Source organism: Podarcis bocagei, assembly GCF_964188305.1.
Source record: "Podarcis bocagei genome assembly, chromosome: 7".
Lineage (NCBI taxonomy): Eukaryota > Metazoa > Chordata > Lepidosauria > Squamata > Lacertidae > Podarcis > Podarcis bocagei.
The window spans coordinates 16,526,835-16,546,663 of record NC_138132.1 but is presented as its reverse complement, the minus strand read 5'-3'; the positions used below and the strand labels follow the sequence as shown (position 1 = coordinate 16,546,663).

At 45.4% G+C, this 19,829-nt stretch overlaps 2 protein-coding genes, 1 long non-coding RNA gene and 1 pseudogene across 5 annotated transcripts in view; 2 read left to right on the top strand and 2 right to left on the bottom strand.

Annotated features, from left to right (window-relative positions):
- The window catches only part of LOC308590112 (interferon-inducible GTPase 5-like), a 68,833-nt gene extending 58,827 nt beyond the window's left edge, over positions 1–10,006 (top strand). The window contains exon 4 of the mRNA XM_081199805.1: positions 9,775–10,006. The gene's annotated coding sequence lies outside the window, so the exon portion shown is untranslated. The remainder of the gene's footprint in view (positions 1–9,774) is intronic.
- The window catches only part of LOC308590095 (interferon-inducible GTPase 5-like), a 36,983-nt gene that overhangs the window by 2,778 nt on the left and 14,376 nt on the right, over positions 1–19,829 (top strand). The window contains exon 1 of one of the 2 annotated variants that reach the window (XM_081199759.1): positions 7,986–8,675. The exons of the other annotated variant lie outside the window; for it this stretch is intronic. The gene's annotated coding sequence lies outside the window, so the exon portion shown is untranslated. Of the gene's footprint in view, positions 1–7,985; positions 8,676–19,829 lie in introns of those variants that run through there. 2 annotated transcript variants of the gene reach the window in all.
- The window catches only part of LOC308590181, a 43,403-nt gene that overhangs the window by 12,647 nt on the left and 10,927 nt on the right, over positions 1–19,829 (bottom strand). The gene's annotated exons all lie outside the window — the stretch shown is intronic.
- Positions 3,669–7,814, bottom strand: LOC308590113 (interferon-inducible GTPase 5 pseudogene; annotated as a pseudogene). The gene is made up of 2 exons (XR_014013304.1): positions 7,706–7,814; positions 3,669–5,967 (listed from the first exon to the last, which is right to left on the bottom strand). The product of XR_014013304.1 is annotated as an interferon-inducible GTPase 5 pseudogene (transcript).

Below are 19,829 nucleotides of genomic sequence, written 5' to 3'. Positions count from 1 at the left end.
GCTGCCTCCCCCATTGTTTCAGTCGGCACCCCAGCACACAGTCCTGTTACCTCTGCTGCTTGGCTCCCTCTCCCTCTCCAAGCCCAGCAGCAGCCATGTTCCTGCTACTTTCTCACAAGGACAAGGGCAATGCCCATCAACTTTTTTGGGAGGGGGCGCCCCTCAAATATGATATTTGGAGGGAAAACACATGTAGTCTCCTAACTCTGTGGTTAAAGTGGTTATCAGAGGCTGTCACAGGCGGAGGGGCCTGCTCTGAAGCATGCTGGGCAAGTGTAAACCCCATGAGACCCCCCAGCGTGCCCCCCCCCAGCATTTTCTCCCTAGGGGGAGGGGGGATACAAGCAGCTCCTCCTATTCTGCAAGAGGCCACTGCACTGGCATTAGCTCTCTCCCAGTGTTTTGCATTGCTTGCTTTCACAAATGTAATTCAGCATCAAACTCTGCCCCCAGCATGGCAACTCCAAATTTCCAGAGCTTGTTTCCGTGAGCTCATTACGGAGGTAGACACCATGTTTCCTTCCCTCTTGTCCGGCTGTATACTTGAGCTGACTACTTTCACTGACTACTCCAGGAGATTCAGGTTTGAGAGACTCCCTTCCATGGCAGCCAATTCCTAGGGGAGGTTTCATATACAGTGGTACCTCGGGTTAAGTATTTAATTCGTTCCGGAGGTCTGTTCTTAACCTGAAACTGTTCTTAACCTGAAACACCACTTTAACTAATGGGGCCTCCTGCTGCTGCTGTGCCGCTGGAGCCCTATTTCTGTTCTCACCCTGAAGCAAAGTTCTTAACCTGAGGTACTATTTCTGGCTTAGCGGAGTGTGTAACCTGAAGCATATGTAACCTGAAGCGTATGTAACCCGAGGTGCCACTGTATGTTGGAAGGCGCCCAGGCTGGCTGGCGCAACCCAGTCAGATGGGCAGGGTACAAATAATAATTTTTTTGTCGTTGTTGTTGCTCTGAGTCATTTTGGATGGTGTTTGGCGTTGTTGTTGTTGTTAATTGAATTCATATACCGCCCTATACTTTGGGGTCTCAGGGCGTTTCACGGAATAAAATCAAGATAGAAAACCAGAAGATACCACATAAAAACAAACAAACAGAACAATACCTCCTCCCCCCCAAAAAAACACATTTTAAAAGGGCATAGGATGTAAATTAGATCCGCCAAAGGCCTGGTTGGAAAGAAATGATTTTGCCTAGCGCCTATAGGTGTATAATGAAGGCGCCAGGCAAACTTCCCTGGGGAGAGCATTCCACAGACGGGGAGCCACTGCAGAAAAGGCCTGTTCTTGTGTTGCCGCACTCCAAACCTCTTGAGGAGGAGGCACACGAAGAAGGGTCTCAGAAGATGATCTCATGGTCCAGGTAGGTTCATATGTTGTTGTGATTAAAAATATATAAATTGTTTTTAAAGATGGAATAGTGAGTAAGATGTGTTGGCTGGCCTGATCTGGTGTGATCTAGGATTGCCTCAACATAATCTGACCCAATCCTATGTTGATACAAATTGGCCCAGTCCAATTCATTAATTGGATTGGGCTGGATCTGATGCACAGCCCAAGTGAAACGTGTTCTTAAATAAACTGAATTTTTTCTAGCAACACTTAGCTCTAGAGCCCCTGCTGCCATATTGCCCCAAGTCTCTTTCTCAGATGCCATAATTCTCCCCATGAAGTTCCATTTTCAGCACCACAGAAGCTTCAACATGGAACTTAAGTCCCTTGCACTTCGCTCTCAGCTGTTCAGAAAGCCAAAGCAGTGTTGTAAATCAGATGGTGTTGGGCAGAGTCTGAGAAGCTTGTGCTCAGACCCACCCATGAAAATATCAAATAAGTATGGAGGGAAGTAAACCCACTTAACTTCCTCCACAAAGAGCCCCTGGATTTAGGTAGGCTCAACCCAATTTGTAGGGTCTCCTATGCCTGCAAATTTCACCCACTTTGGCCAAAAGGGGATTATTTGATTCCTCATTATAATGAATGGGGACACAGAGCTTTATTTGGTTAGAGTCGTGTGGAACCCAAAACACAGATATAAGCAGAGAGAGTACAGAGTAATTAATGCACAGATACTTGGTCACACCTAGTGAGTTGGAATGTGTTTGTCAGGAGTGCGTGCAGGAGCCTGGCCCTGGTAGGGCTTTGCAGGATTGGGGCCTTCCTGAGTTTGGCCTGGAAGGGCAAGGCGCTGCCACACAGGGGAGGCTTGACAGAAGACTCATAGCACCTGGTGGCAGGGGCCAGGAGGGTTATATAAGACCAGCATTTCCTTCTGTCACAGCAACATGCTACCCACCTAGCTGTGCTTCGGTTTCCTGACTCCTGGTTTCCTGACCCCTGGACTCCTGATTCTTGCTTCCCGTCCTCTACCCCTGTCCCGACGTACCGAGCCAGGACTCCGACTGCCTGTAACCCGGACTGTGACAGTGTTTCGCTATTTGTCAATAAAAACTATATTACTTTGTATGTTTATTTGTGTTTGCAGCCAGTGGGGGAACATTTCAACCTCCAAGGCTTTCAGGCTGTAAGGTTTTACAGAAAAGTTGCATTCTGAGGAGGGCTAAACTCATTCCACAAATGAGCAGCTGGTAAAATCACTATAACAATCTCAAAAACAATTGGCTAATGCTTGGAATGAACAAGTTCAATGTTCACTGAATTAGTTTGAAAAACATCTGAACTACATGTGAAAGTATTTCCCATACTTGCTGGGTAAACTGAACATGAATTAAGTTGATGTTGGGCAAAATGAAGAATGATTTCTGGCTCATCTTCAAGTTCATTGTCACTTTCTAAATGCATTAGAGTATTTATACACTTTTTTCCCCCCAAGGATACTTTGGATGAACTTGAAGTGAACAGAACATAAAGAGAATTGGTTTGTTTCATAAAGGGATGAACATGAATGGGAATTAGTTCTTTTATGGACATGTTGAACTTGAACTAGTTCCAAGCTCTGATATGGACAGAGACCTGATTTCAAGTCTTGTTTGTTCTGATGATGTTGTCTCTGGTTTCTTTGTTTTCTCAAAAACCAAGAAACAAAAAAATGGAAAATAAAAAGCACATATCCCTCAAAAACAAAACAAAAACAAAGAAAGAATAAGAAGCACCAATCTGGAGTTATTTGTGGCAGGAAGACACCCAAAACTCCCTCTACTCCAACTATGTTGAAGATGAACCCATCTTTCTCTGTTTCATAGCATCCTAAAATACAAGGAAATTTGTGGGTATGTGTATGCTTACTTCCAGAGAAACACGCCCCCAAAGGCCCAGGCTTCCCCTACCCACCCACCCAGCTGGTGAAGTAAAGAAAAGATTAATCATTACAGCAAGGAGGCTGAGAGAAAACAGGCTTGTGGTTCAGGTTAGGACACCTAAATTTGGACCGTTGCCTACAGCTTTCCCATGCCTGGATTAAATGATTTTTTAAAACAAAAATTAGAACAGTTGGGGAAATACCGTATTTTTCGCTCTATAACACGCACCCGACCATAACACGCACGTAGTTTTTAGAGGAGGAAAATCCGTAGGCATGCCACCCGTAGGCATTCCCTCCATAACACGCACAGACATTTCCCCTTACTTTTTAGGAGGAAAAAAGTGAGTGTTATGGTGCAAAAAATACGGTAATTGCAGTAGGGAGGATTAAGAAAAAAACATTTCTTAAAATTTTAATATTTATTATTTCATTGAGATTAAGTAAATAAGGCAAAAGGAAAGAATAGCAATCAAAGGAGGCAGAGAATACATTAAAACATTTTTAAAAGCAGAAATAACAAAATAGCCATAAAATATGCTAAAGGCTACAAAACTATATACTGTAGTATATTTTTGCATGGATAAGCATGTCTCGCAGGATCCCACCCAATATGATATCTGTGTTAGATCTTTTTTAATTTCAAATGCTTCAGAATTTGATATCTCCTCATTAAGATCAGTAACTTTTTGATCCAGGGCTGTAATTTTAAGATTCACCTTTGCTAAATTATCCTTCAGACATTAATTCTGCCTCACAATTTACTTAAGCGTATCAGCAACAGAACTCTCTGAAGCCATTTCTCTTCTCTTCTTTTCTCCATTCTTTATGTTTTGCTGCTGCAAATTTGCTCCATGTCGGAGGGGGAGACATCCGTGTTTTAACCCTGACAGGTAGGAGATAAGAAACCTCTAAACTGGATAAAAATTGCCCAGGCAGGCTACTGATTAAGCGTTGTTACAATAGGGCTGCCATATGTGTGGGATTCGTCCATTGGAAGTAGTTTCCAGGCAGAATTCTTGAAAATTGGTAAAAAGGTTTGTGAAATGTCAGAAGTGTTGATTTTTTTGGGTAGATTTCCTTTAAAATAGCTCAAAAAATTCTTTTGTTTTTGGGAGATTTTGTCAAAAAAAGCTCATCAACTTTGCCCTCCCCATCTCTATAACTTTGCCCCCCCCCCCAATAAGCGAAATGCTCAACAACTTTTGTCTCTAGATTTTCACTTTTTGAAATATGGCAACCCTACAAGTGCTGAGCTGAAGAGTAATAAAGGGAGCATGCTAGGATGCCATGTTGCAAGACCGGAAGTAGAACTTGTGAAGAAAGCAATTGGTTGATGCTGTGGTAGAAAGATGAGATAACGCATGTTGTACCTGGATGTCTCTTCCCAGGTAGCTGTATTGGCTGTTTACTTGCGTCTCTTGGGCTCAGCAGCCTTTGCCAGAACTTTCTCTGCATCTTTCACAGCATTTTCCAGGAAATTCATCAGCAAGTAGTATGTGGTAGCAAAAGAACTGCCCCCACCATAGAGAGACCCCAACACAGGTATGAAATCCAGAACCAGCTCTACCACTGTGATTGCTCCCCAAATTGCTGACCTCTTCAAGATATCCATGACAAATTCTGTTGTGATCATACCGGTGCTTGGGGTATGTTCAATAACAGATTTCAACTCCTCAACGGGTTTCCCCACACGATTTGCTAGTATATTGAGGGAATCTTCATCCAAGCCAAAAACTTTGCAGATATCCCTCATTGTCACAGCCACAATGGCAATGTCACAACCAAGCGAGAGGAATGGGACAGGAATCAACCCAACAGAACAACTCACCATGGCTTTTTTCCATATCAGGCTCTCCATAGCAGCCTTTTTCTTTTTAATGCTATCTTTTGTTAAAATTGGGAGAGACATAATTAAAACATCTCTCTTGATTTCATCCTGTTCCTTTTCAAAGGTCTCTTGAAGCAGGGGGAAATCATACTTGCTGAAATCCCAATTCGATATTAGAAAGACCCTTGGAGAAGACTCACCTAACGCCTTCAATTTCTCATAGCAATCTTTCCGTATAATGTCAAGAGTCTTCACCTCACACAGCATCATCTCATGGATGTCCCCCTCATAGATGCCTTCTGACTTCCAGGTGTTATCTATATCGACATCCACTTTGCTGCGCACATAGTAGAATTTCTTCTTATTTTTACGGATCTCAAGAGCCAAATTGGTTTCATGTATAGTGAAGCGATCTGAGGCGATGATGATGAAAAAATCATACTTGCTGAAATTGACCTTCTTTAGGTATTCCTCTGCATTAAATCCATTGTATCCAAATCCTGGTAGATCCCAAATTTTGACTTTGGGGAATGCAGGGTGTGTATATTCTTGTGGCACCATTGTTGTTTCTTTCAGCCCAGGCAGAGCTGCACCCTTTTCACAATCTTTCATTCCCCGCAGGGCATTGACAAAAGATGATTTCCCTGCACCAGATCTTCCTGTGATGGCAATTTCCAACGTGACGTTATTTAATAAATTTGACTGCTCTTTAGCTTCAGCTGAAACAGCTTCAAATGTTTTTCTCTTGAAAGCAGACTTCACTTTAGCAAGGTCTATTCTTAAGATTTCTGTTGCTGCAACATTTTGCTTTTCTGTTGTTTTTGTTGTTACGGCAGGATCCATGACAGTGATTCCTTGTGGCTCAGTTTATCTGAGAAAGAGAAGAAAACTATAATAGTTAAATGATAGCCTTCAACACACTTTTATGGACATATTTACAATCCATGGTTTATGGGGGAAAATCAATTTACATAGGACATATCTCTAAGACCAGTGGGTTGCTTGAGCAGCAGTTGGTAGTATTTCAATAAAGTGAAGTATTGTGCCTATTGTCAATCTCACAAAAATCTATATGTACATGCATTCATACAAAACCCTTAAAACATGTTTATGTGAGATGTGGATATTTTTTTGAACTCTAATTATTCATTCCTCTAGAGATGTGTCTAAAGGAAGCATTTACACCCCACTAAAGATTCCCTTTTTTTTGGATAAAACTTTGGATAAAACACTTCATAAATAAATATGTCAATGCACTGTGCATATCCCTCATATATTCTGGCCAAGTCTTGCCCTGCTACTTTTACAAAAGTCACCAATAAAAAGAAGAATGTTCTTAAAAATGTCATCAAGGGTCAGGTGAAAAAAAGGAGCCAGATGGTTGAAATAAGTGATGCAGAAAGAGCCCAGAAATATTCTTAAAGGGCAATACTCAATACTGGGGAAAATATCCACATTGAGCTCTTTACTCAGCAATGACTCACTGAAATTAATAACTATGCCTAAGATCCATTAATTTTAATAGGTCTACTCTGAGTAAATGTTAGTTGAAGACAACCCATTATCAGCAACATTATCTTGTCCTGAAAGCTATATACATATAATGAATGAATGAATGAATGAATAAAATACAGCTATAGGAAAAAAGAGCTATGAGGAAGTTGCAGAATGATAGCATTGTAGAGTTGGAAGGGACCCTGGGGATCATCTAGTCCAAGCCCCTGCAATGCAGGAATATGCAGCTGGTCCATACAGGGATCGAACCTGCAACATTGGCGTTATCAGCACCATGGTCTAACCCACTGAGCTATCCAGGCTCATCAGGCAGCACCAACCCAGAACCGAGAGAACCTCCAGCACCTCCTGCCCTGCCTTGAACCCTTGCCATGCAGTTTCTCTAATCAGAAGTGGTGCACAGATACCATTTTTACACACCAGCAAGTGCTGGGACGCAGCCGTGTTCCTGCTGCTTTCTTGAAGGGACTGGGGGTGTGTGCATTGGTGTGTATTGAATTAACACGCAAAAGGGTGGCATTGGCTTCAGGGCAGTTACTTAAATCTCTTATGCTTTGCTTGTGCACTAAGGGGCAGCCCAGATGGTCTCTGCCTCTTCAGCACTCAGGGCATTGTTTGCAGAATAGAAGTTGCTGTATTCCTCTGTTCTGCACCCCGTTCCCCGCTCTAACAAAGAGGGTGGGGTCATGAACTGCATTGCAATGCTGATAGACGCCCTTTATTAAACTCGTGGGGGGGGGGGACACCCTTATAGTAGCACGAGCTCTGCTTGCTCCCTGGTGATGGCATGTTATTTATTCCCTTTGCCGCGGGGAAGAAGGGCAGCCTTCTCGAACATCATTGTTAACAATAATATTATTGTTAATAATATGATATGATATATGATACCACAATAGCTATGATGTAATGGTTAACATAATAACAATAAAAAGGTGAAAAATAACAATAAAAAGGTAAAAGGTAAACAACAACAGCAACAGCAATTGTTTCTGCCACCCCCACCAAGCGAGGAGCTCAGAGTCTCCTTTAACGCAAAGAAGCTCAAAAAGAAATGGAAATCATTCTAGATCGAGGAAAAAAGTTCAACTCCTTACCTCCTGCCGGATCGATTTTTTGCAGCCAAGCTCAGTCGTCTTTGCTTCGAGGTTTCTCGCGCTTTTCTCCGTCCTGCTATCTCCCTCTCTTTTCCTTTTATACCCTCTCTCCCTCCTGATCGTCACACTTCTAAAAGCAAAAAAGAAAGCGAAGGTAACCAGCGAGGATGAGATAAGATCTCAACAAATAGCCGAAGCCGCATTCCTGGCCAGAGTCCAAGCAGCCCGTTTGCCAGCGGGGATGCTGCCTTTTCTGGGAAGTCCCATAGGATCACCTGTGGAAGCATCCCATGGAAGTATTCCTTCACCTCTGCTGTTGTTGCCTCTGTGCTAGTCTCAGCAGCACCTGAGTTTTTTGCAGCGTGGCATTGAAGAAAGAGGGCTGCTTAGAGCCCAGCCTTCCTACTACTGCAGTGTAGAATATTTGCAAAGGAAATATTCCTAGATTTTTCCTAGAAATTTCCTAGATATTTTTTTTAAAAAAACCTTCTAGTTAATAAGTTGCATTCATTGGTGTGCTCTGAGCATGAGTAATGTTGGATAAAATCCTTAGGCTGGGGTGTAAATGGCAGGCTGGGGGAACAGATCAGTGCTATGAGGAGAATTCAGCTGATCAGGGCAGGTGACTTCCATGGTTGCACAACCAGACGTGCATTTGCAGTACATCAGATGCGCACTGGGCACAGACTTATTAATATAAGAATGCAATGACAAGGTTCTGCCTCATATCTGAAGTGCGTCAAGTTCTTTCTTCCAACCCTCTCTCTGCATAGACCTCTCCTGTTATTTGCATTAAAAAGATTGGGGGGGGGGGGTTGGCAGTGAAAGGATTTCATTAGCATGTGCAGAGATACTTTGTTCTGCTTAGGGAACCCTTTCAGCACTAACAGGAGAGAGTGTGAGCAGCTGAAGTGAGAAGACAAACTATCCTATCCTCAAACAACTCTTTGTCAAGGATCTCAAGGAGCAAGTAAGTCTTATCAGAGGTCCTTCAAAGTCTTTCCCTCCCAGCCTGCTTTCTCCTTGCTCAGCTGGCAGGCTTGTGATCCCAATGATGTTAGATCTCCTGCTGCTCTTGAGCTTCTCCCCTAAGGTTAACAGCAGCACTGGGGGGAGAGGGATTATCATCAGAATCATGGGATGGAGAGGGAAAGTTTCAAACTGTCCTCTGCCTGCAAATCCTTTCTGTCCTGTCCTGTTGAGTTGACTGGGGAGTATCTGAGAGTGCTTAAAAGGAGGCTAGACAGCAGAGGTTAACAGTTATCTGAAGCCCACCATCCCCGATTGCCCATGAAACTAGGCAAACTATTTGGAACCTCCCCTTCTCCCACCTACAAGATGGCTGATCAGTGGAAAGGTACATTGTGAGCCTCATAAGACTAGGCAGGTGGACAAAAGCAGTCTGAGGGGTGCAAATGGCATGCTTCTGAAGCAAAGTTAGAAAACCTCCCTCTCTCTCTGCCGAGCAGTGGCAAGAGCCTGTGGGGTTTCTGGCATGCACCCAGGGTCTGTGGTCTTTTGGAGAACTGAGACACGGCAGGGGGGGTCTTTTGCCACCACTTATGGGATGCTGTTGAGCTTCCTGAATAATCTAGCTGAGGATGCTGAAAGGGTTCGAAAGAAAGCCCTAGGACTGGAAGAGTGTGAGGCAGAGCATCTCAGGGCCAAGTAGAACTGGCATAAGACATGATGCAACCCAAGGTGGGGTAATAGGAGCTGCTGTTGCTATGGCAAGTATTCCCACGTTGGCACCCCTTTTCTTACCCATTTTGGCTGGTTCTAGAGACAATGTAACAGACTCTATAGCTGATTTGCCTTACCACAATACGGCACAATCAAGCTTTTAAAAATAGGAATAAAAAGCAACAACTTTTGTAAAGTCCTTTGGAGACAAGCATGCCAGACAGGCACACCACTGCTCTCCATTTCCTGTATGGAACCCAATACTCTTATGAATTGAATTGGCCAGGTTTAATCAATGCACCCTTTGAGATTCATTACACATGTTGTGTCCACAGTGAATGCTTTTTTTAACTGATACTTTTTAAATATACTCCGATGTAAACTAGAAACATTTGTCATATTGATGTAACATGCTGTCGAAACCTTTCTGTGTAATTTCTACCCAGACAGGCCTTTAAGAAAGAGAATTCTTTGATTTTGATGTAGTTTTATTAAGATGTTGCAAAAATTATTTTGTTAGATGATAGTAGGCAATAATAAAAATTACTGTAGAAGTTGAAGTGTAGGTATTTTGGGAATATAGCTTTTTCCTTTCTGAGGCTGCAGATTTTGTGGAATGTAATCTTGCTTTTCTTCGATAATGGAGAAAGCTTAGAAAAAAAGCTCTCTGCAAAGGAAAAAAAATGGAAATAAATATCCACTCCTTTGAATCCATTCTCTCTTTCATTTGACCCATATAATATTTTGCTTCCTGCCCAATTCTAGCCTTGCTGCTTCAGGCAATTATAATTTAGTTAAGATTTAGTCAAGGTTTCTCAGCTTTAACAATATTTTAGATTTGTAATGGTAGCATATTATGATTTCCCCTCTGAATAAAGCAAAAGTGTCACAGTGCCCGCTCTCCTCTCCCCCTTTTACTTTCAAAATGCTTTGCTGACACTAATGCAACGGCCCCTCTATTCTCCCTTGCTTTGCGGAAGAGGGTCATCTCTCAAAGTGAGACATTCTGGGTTAGGTGGCCAGAGAGAGTTGCCTGCACACACATGGTGCTGGAAATTGTTTTAAAACATAGTTAAAAGTTTGAGGTTAATAAAGAAAGGATTGGAACCACTTCAAACTTTTTGTTATCGCATTCTTTCAGACAACAACAAAATACCCCAAACTATTGTAATCGGTCTTAATGGCGTTTGATATCCTTACTACCTGTCTCTCTGCCCAGCAGCCTCCTTGCCTGAGCTGAAAGAACCTCTCAGAGGGAGGCTGAAGACTCGTATACTGCTGGTTTTGGGGGACTTCAGCATCCATGCCAAGGTGACCAGCTCTGGGGTGGTTTAGGACCTCATAGCTGCCATGACAACTATGGGGTTGTCCCAACATGTCAACAGCCCAACCCATGTGGCAAGCCGCTCTCTGGACCTTTTTTTTCTCAACTGGGCAGGAAGAGCATGATCTTTCCCCCTCTGCAGAGGTGGGGGACCTAATAGGATGGTCGGAGATGGCTCTGGGGGATTTCCCATCATGCCTTAGTACCCAATCAGATACGTGATAGGTACGTTGGGTTCAGCTTAGGTCATTTATGTTATCATCTGGCACTCCTCAATTCTACCCAAGCCTCTTGTTTTCTGTATAGGACTAGATTTAGAGAGTATTTATGTGTGTGCTATGTATTACGAGCTTGTATTAATAAACTTTCATGCTGAATTTTCCTTGGTTTGAGAAGTGCTTCTTCATCTTTCCAGCCAAACCTGAAACCAAGGACTGGCGATACCAACCCATGCTCTCCAAAAGGAGCTGGCTCCACAAACAGTGGTGGAGCTAGGTGCTCTGGCTCCTGGGGTAGGGCTAGCCGCCCATGGGGCAGGGCAAGCATCCCAGCGGGGTGCCGAGTGGCCTTGGGTCCCATGGCTTCCCTTTCCCCTATCCATTCATATCTCAGCTCCCAACAGCCTCCTCTGCAACCCCCATCACCCTAGAGTCTTCACCCAAAAGACTCACCACCCCAGTGGCCTTCCAAGACAAGCATGGAGAGGAGATGAGATGAGATGAGGAGAGACAGAGAGGGGCCTTTTCCAGACTGCTCTAGGGAGCCCAGCTGTCTTGCTCCCCTTAACCCTTACCTGGTCACACCGCTCAGAGATTCCTGCCCAGGGGGAAATTGCGCAAGGCACCAGGAGGGATCCAGATCCCACCATGAGAGCCCGCTAGATTCAGGATATGACTCAGCAATGCTTGGCTAGGCTCCCATGTTGGGAAAGGGGCATACATAGGGGCCAACTCCTAGGGGCCCAGCTCCCATGGGGGGGTGATGACGTATTGGATGGGCCAATTGCGGAGCAGTGGCGTGATCTGCCGGGGGGATTTTGTCACACACACACCCTCTGGGATGACACCTGGGTTGGACTGCCTCCACCGCACCCCCTTCCTATGCCCCTGTCCACAAAGTGTGGCAGTGGGTGCTAAAGCGTGTTAATGCAATGTGACTACTTTTGCTACACCTGCCTTCCCATCATTATTCAATCAGGAGGCAAGCTGAATAAACAGAGGAGCTCTTATTTCAATCTTGGTCCATGAAGGGGTCCAATTTGGCCTGTGATCACAAAATTTTCTAAACCACGTCTACCTGCCAAACAGCTGCCATCAGCTGATGGGCAGGTGCATAGCGTTCGATTCTAGGCTTCAGGTGTTGGCTAAGACAGCAGGGAATGGGTGCAGGCAGTGAAAGCAGCAGGATTTACTCTTCCAATTATCAGCTGTTAAATCCTGTTCTGTATGGCTGTGAGTACCTGCTCACACAGAGCCCCATTTTTTTGCAGGTGCTGGCTGCCAGAGGGAAAACACAGTTGTTGTTGTTGTTGCTGCTGTTGCTGCTGCTTTTAAACATCCTATGGATTCAATATTAAGTCATATGGCTAATGGTGTTTGAGTTTTATTTTACAACCTGATCAGCAGGACCTTTTATTGCCCATCTAAAGACTGCTGAATCTCCCTTTGAATGAAAAGACAAGTAGTTTGCATTCTAAAAATCTCTTTCATTCATCAAAATTGTCCTGGGAAATAGTGTTTAGTGTTCTGGAGTCATCATTGTCACAAACTCTCAGATTTCTCCACCTGCAGCTGGTTCACTGCTTTGGACAGAATTGGCTGCACCAAACTAGTCTCTTGACTGCTGGGGAAGGCTTCCTGTGCGTGCTTAGCTTCTGCTAGTCTGGCTGGAGAGATTTCCGTTTGTTATTATTCTCCAAATGGTTTACAATGAAGAGGAAACAGAGCCGCCACCCAGTTTAGGTTTCGCTTTCTCAGAAATCAGCCATTTGAGCAGAGCTGTGTGCTGGCAAGCAGCCAGGAATTGTGTGTCAAGACCCCGCAGCCACCCTTTTGTTGAGAAATAACTCAAACAAGGACACGGATATTAGGTTAATGTTATTGGGCAAAATTTTGGCCACAACTTTATTGATTACAGAATGTGAGCGGTATTGGCTTAGGCATCGAATGGTCCCGACTATATCTGACTCCTGCCCAATGCGCAGGAAGTCCGGTAACGGTAAACCCCCGGAAGGAGAAGCACAGTTGACCTCCCCCTGGTGTTCCTGTCGGGGTCGTGTCATAGCCCTAGGCATGACCCGGGCTTTGGACAAGATCAACACCCCTGGATTCCTTTAATGGAATACCCTTAAGGTTGTAGGGGCAGGTGATGGGCACACCTCCCCTCCCCCATCACAAGGTCAAACAATGTCTAACTGTAGCACCCTGCTTGTGGTTAACGCTTAGCTGGAATGAAATATTCAATGCAGCAATAGAGAAATTAAAATAATAATTTATTTGTCAGACAAATAAATGATAGGCACAGTGGTATATGGTTACCAAAGCTCTGCCCCTTCCAGCCCTGATGGCCAGCACTTATATTTCCTCAGCCCAGCCCCCTTGCTCCTCCTTTGGCTGCCTCTGTCCAATCAGCCTGGTTTAAATTCCTATTGGCTGTTTGCTAGAACCAATCATAAAAGATACACCCATTTCCTATTACCTTTTATGGGAGACAAAGAGCTATATTTCCTTCTATCCATAAATGGCAGACAAGTAGCCATATATCTTACATTTGCCTCGACAAGGCACCTTAATTACCAGATCACCTTTTGCCCCTGTTGCCCCTGCATTCCAAAACAAATGGCTAAAACAAATGGCTCGTGGTATTAAATTCTATCTAAACAGAGATCTTGGGTTCACATTCTCACACACCATCAAAGAAACAAGAATCTAACATAAGAATCTAACATTTCTTACTTTCTAAATCATTTGCCTAATTACATTAAGCCAACAAATCTCATACATAACATAGATAGCTTTTTAGAAGAAAAGGCCTTTGCAAAGTAAAAAAGGAACTCAGTAAAAAATAGCTTCAAAAGAAACCTCTTCAGTTTACACCCCCCTTTCCCAGCCAGCTGCTCTTCCCATTAGCTCTTCCCAAAATTTATTGCCCTTTAACTCTCTCAGTATACCTTAAACCTTAGGAAAATATGGCTAGAGTCTGATGGGAGGCACAGGGTATTATTTTCTGTTAAACAATAAATCTTACTATTTACCAACTCTTAATTAGTGTTTTTGCAGCTTGATTGTATTCTGTAATATATAGGGTCAGTGTAACATTTGCTCCCAGCCTGTAATTCCCTTTTACAACTTTGAGAAACTTGTCTCCTGCTACTGCTATAAATCAGGGGAGCCCTTGTTCAGGAGAGCAGGAAGATAAACAACTGCCAAAGTACTTAGCCAGCTGGTTTCTGCCTGGCATGAAACATACAAACATTTGCAAATATATCTTTAAGCTCATTTTAAAATACAGGCCTTGATCAGATGCCTCATAACCACCACAAGAGCCCAAAGGCTCACTACCAAATACCCTTACACCTGTAACCAATGCCTCAAGTCATCTGCAATATTGGCCAGCCATATATCATTCCCCCAATTGGAAAGGGGTACAACATCATCACGAAATAGTGCCATCTTGCTGAAAACTATATAAGGGTGTGCGATCACCCGGCCACCCAACGTGATCACCTTCTGTGAAACATAACGATTCAAGTGTTTTCGGGCATAATCTGTTGCTGCTGGAGAATTGCTGCCACACCAAACGCGTCTCTCCAAGAGCAGCGACTAAAAGAGAGTCATTTTCGGGAAATTCAGCGCAAGATTGTCCAAGTCCTTTTTGATATGGAAGAGCAAGTCCACACCTTTCCGGCAAGGCATATCGTTCTCGCCCAGCTGCAAAACCAAAGCATTTGGGGGGGGCATGTGCATCCACCCTGGCCTTCACAATTGGCCTCATCTCTGCCCAGCGCATCCCATGTGCAATGGAAAACCCAGCTGGCACCCCTGGCCGCTAGCTGCCACCTGTTCCCAGGCCCAATGGATGATACTGTGTCCCACAATCCAAATTTCTATGCAGTTTGTCCCTGAAAAGCAAGAAAATGACAGAGAAGTGTAAGTGATAGGTTTGTTTTAAATTTTGGAGTTGTCGCGGATATAACTTTTGTACGCGTTGGATTGCCAGCATCCCATGTCTTTTATTCTGTCCACTGGCAAACCCCTGTGGGCTGCCATTGTGGTGGGCCCGATCCAAAAAGAGTGGTGTTTGAGTTTTATTTTACAACCTGATCAGCAGGACCTTTTATTGCCCATCTAAAGACTGCTGAATCTCCCTTTCAATGAAAAGACAAGTAGTTTGCATTCTAATGTTGTAAACAAAAATCTGCCCTTTTCCCTTATGGGATTTTTAAATTGTTTTAATTCATTTCATGGGGGGGGGGGAGAATTTTATTGTTTGCAGCTTCCCAAGGAAGCTCAAGGACATTCTATTTTTTGCTTTTAGCCCCTTCCTTTTCTAACTGTCTCTAAGTCCCCAAAAAACCCCTGCCCCTTACAGAATATCCTGTCTACAGATGTGTTACTACAAGTCCAATGATGAAAAAGCAACAACAACCCAATTCCCCAATTCCTCATGACCACAATACTATTTATTACCTGCAACAAAGCCACTTCCGGGCCTGCCCCAGGAGGTGGGGTTGCGGGCATCACGCCCTCCCCACGTGAGCGGGGGCTGGTCTCAGCCCCCGCGAGAGCAAGGGAATCCCGTCCGGCCACGCCTCCCGGCCAGCCAATCGGCTGGTTGGAGGGGGTGTGGCTTGCCCTATTTAGGGCCGGAGCGGAGGGGGCTCGCCCTCTCTTCTCCGGCTAGCCCCACGTTTCCCCACCCTCCCTCCCTTTAGTTGGGCTTTAGGTAGGTCTGACTTTGCTATGGGCTTCGGCCTGTCGCCCCCAAACTGCGATACAAGAAGGCCGATATCATTCGACATCCTTTCCCAAATCCATAAAAAATTGCGTGCATTATGCTGGTCAAAGTACGAGGCCCGCCTATTTTCAGCGGCGTATTCCATTGCCTTTTTTGGAGCTCTGCGCGTGGGTGAGGTAGTTTATGAAGCAGGTTGGCACGGTTCCTCCCGGGGCTTGCTTTTAAGTGATGTTACCCTGTCACGGGAGGACCTGGTAATACGAATACGCAGCTCCAAAACAGACCAGCACGGGAGGGGGGCTCTGGTTCAGCTGATGGCCACCGGCAGGCCTGGCCCATGTCCAGTAAAAGACACGAGGCGCTTCTTATCCCTGAGGGTCAGCTCGGCAGGGCCTCTATTGATTCACGCAGATGGTTTACCTTTGACGCGTCACCAGTTCACGCGGGTCATGCGCTTAGCGCTAGCAGCATGCGGCATCCCCGCAGCAGATTTTGCAGCACACTCCTTCAGGATTGGAGCAGCCACCACGGCAATGCACCTGGGTCTTACAACAGAAAGGATTAGGGACTTAGGTCGTTGGAAGTCTGATGCGTACAAACGTTATTTGAGAAAGAATCTGTGATGGTGATTGACCGTGGCCTTTTCTCTCAATTTCCTACAGGTGACATGGGGGTGCGCGTCTGGATTATCGGGCACAGTATTGTGCATTGGGCCAGGGTCCGCGCCATTAATTCCGGTCTCGGGCCATGCCTGGGCTTTCCACCCGACATCACCATTTCCTGGGTCTCCCGGAGGGGAATGCGCTGGGCCGAGATGCTTCCGGCAGTTAAGGCCAGAGCGGCAGTAGAGGGCCCCCCAGACGCTTTACTTATACAATTAGGGGAAAACGACCTAGCCTACAGGAAGGCAGTTGATTTGCAGTGGCACATTTTTAGCGACCTCGAGGAGCTGAAGGCAGCTTATCCGAATGTCACAATTATGTGGGCCTCGCTGATGGAGAGGCGGGTTTGGAGAGATTGCAGGTGCCCGATAGCTATAAATAGGGCTAGGAAAGCCTTGGATCGGGCGGTGGTGCGTAGAGTGGCAGCCCTGGGGGGATTGGTCATTGGCCACCCAGGCATTCGTTTCAACCTTGAGGCCCTCTACCGGTATGATGGCGTGCATCTTTCGGATGCTGGTAACGATGTTTGGCTGATGGATATTGCTAAGGGGATAAGGGAGTGGATTCAGGCATGAGAGTATTGGCGGCGAGAGGCTGCTCGGTGGCGGTAGGCATTGGTAAGAAGGGGTTAAGAGGAAGTGTGGGGGGGAGGAACGCCATCACCTCCCCCCAGTGAACGAAGGGTGGTCCGTTAAAGGACTCCGGGGGGCGTGGCCCTGTCCGAAGCCTATGGAGGTGTGGGCCAAAGGCACGCCCCAGAGCGGTGACCCGGGGGAGCTCTTAGCCGACATGCCTTGGCGGGAGACTCCCCCGATCAGTGTTAACCCTTCACCGTGTCTCCAGCAAATGGGCTGGAGCCGGATAGTCGTTAGGACCAATGCCTAAGCCAATGCCTCTCATTCCTGAATTCAATAAAGTTGTGGCCTAATTCGCCCAATTAACCTTAATTATGGTGTCTCGTGTGTTTATTTATGGGGGGGGGGGCGGGAACTCGCCACGCAACAACAGACACCTGAGTTTTCAAAGTGGCCACAGCAATTTCTTTCAAAGGGTATAGACTGACAGAGGAGGGAGGCTGACAAAGGGAGGGGGGAGTTGAATTGCAAGGACATTCTTTCACTTTTTAAACCTCAAGACTCTGTGCTCCAGGACTGAAAAGATGTGTAAAAGATCACGATTGCCTCAAAATATGCAACTGATATTTAATTAGTTTGTTGTGTGATATTATGTAGGAATGCTAAAATGTGTCTGGCAGTATGTTCTTTCCACAAAGGGGGGACCCAATTATTGTGTGTACTGCAATTGTTTTTATGTTCAGTGTTATTGCTTACATCAGTGGAGGAGTCTCATGCATTCTGAGCCTTCTAATAGATCAGGCTATTGCGTAATCCAGTATTTAGATTAGATCATGTTCCGCCTGGCACACTCTGGAGTGTGCCAACCTTCCTTACCCATTTTAAAATGTGCTAAAACTCATTTGTTTTTGTTCTCCGAATGGTTTACAATGAAGAGGAAACAGAGCCACCCAGTTTAGGTTTCGCTTTCTCAGAAATCAGCCATTTGAGCAGAGATGTGTGCAGGCAAGCAGCCAGGAATTATCAGCAACGGGACATTTAGTCCTAAACACATTGCTGCGCCAATCTATTGTTTGTGGATCATAACACATTGGTTTAATCAGAGGTCAGCAAACTTTTTCAGCAGAGGCCAGTCCACCATCCCTCAGACCTTGTGGGGGACCAGACTATATTTGGGGGGGGGGAGAATTCCTATGCCCCACGAATAACCCAGAGATGCATTTTAAATAAAAGGACACATTCTACTCATGTAAAAACCCGCTGATTCCCAGACCGTCTGTGGGCCAGATTTAGAAGGTGATTGGGCCGGATCCGGCCCCCGGGCCTTAGTTTGCCTACCCATGGTTTAAAGCATCTCCCTCCTCATCCCCATGAAGTTCCACACATAGCCCCCTTCCCAGACTTAGAGCTTGGCTTCAGAGGAATCTGGAAGGTCCAAGCCAGAACCAAATCACATTTCAAGTTGCTTTGTCACAGTTGTTGTTCAGACCCATGTAAATGTCGAAACAGAAGACTCCTGCTGGATCCGTCCAACAAGATGCCTGTGGGAAACTGGAAAGCAGGACCTAAGCACAAAAATATTTTCCCCTCCGGTGGCCTCCAGCAACTGGTGTTCAGATGCAGTATATCCACTGTGGCTGGAAGCTACCGCTTGCCAACAAATGGTTGATGCACACCAATGCACTTTCATCTCAAAACCCACATCTTTAAATGAGGTTTTGCCCAATGTATTTTTGCATATTATTTCAGGACACCTGCGCCACAACCAGCTGGGCTATGATTGGGGGGGGGGGAATGATGGCACACAGTGCTGGTGCACCTGTGTCATACCCTCCAACATTTCTCCGATACAAATAGGGACAGCCTAACAGAGCCTTAGCTAGGTGATCTTGAGAGCCTGGCAGAACTGTCCAGATTGTGCCCCCTAGCCATGGACAAATTGGCTCTTCTTTCTGTCTCTCCTCCACCCCCCCCTCCCTATTCAATTCCTCACACACTTCCCCTTGTAATGAATTCCCTTTTGTAATGAATTCTGATTGAAGGAAGCCAAAACAGAGAGAGGATACCAAGATGGGGAAGGCTGACCTAGATGATGGTATATAGGCGTCTCCTCACTTACGTGGGGGTTACGTTCTGGGGCCTTGCGTGCATAAGTGAAGTCGCATAAAGTGGGGAGCACCCTACTTTAATAGGGGGGAGTGCATGGGAGCCGGCCCCTTGGGGTCAAGGTTCGTTTGCCCCTCCCTAAAATATTTGAGAAGGCTGCCCCCTGTTAATGGGCATTGCCATTCAAATAGTGTGTGTGTGTGTGTGCTCCATTTTGATTACCGGTATACAGGGTGTGCTTACCTGCCCCCCCCCCATATATTTTATTCAAGTTGACACTCTTGAAGGAGGGTGTTCCAGAGGAGAGAGATAGAGAAGTGACTCTGGAGTAGGCAGGCTTTGAACTTGGCGACTCCCTCCCCCACGTCCGGAGAGGCAGGGGTGCGAGTAGTGAGGTGAGCTGGGCAGTGTCAGGGGCTGAGGCTGGTACAGGGGCGGAGGAAGGTGTGTGTGTGTTATGTACTGAGTTGAATAGGATCCAAAATGCAGCAGTCTGATTGGTCCTAGAACAATAGGATTCAGAATGCAGCAGTCTGATTGGTCCTAGAACAATGCAGCAGTATGATTGGTTGGCAGGAACCACCCAATCCTGCTCCAGATAGAAGTGAATCCACAACCTGATTGGCTTACAGTAGAATTCCGGAATTAGCCAATCATGTGCAGCCCATTGTGTAAATAATGTATATAAAGCAGATACTGTGAGGGGACTTTCATTCATTCCTCCTCACCACTATGAGCTGAATAAAGAGCATGAAATCACTTTGCGACTCTGAGTATATTTCAGTGTGGTAGGGGCGGGCTCCCTGCGTGTCACCACT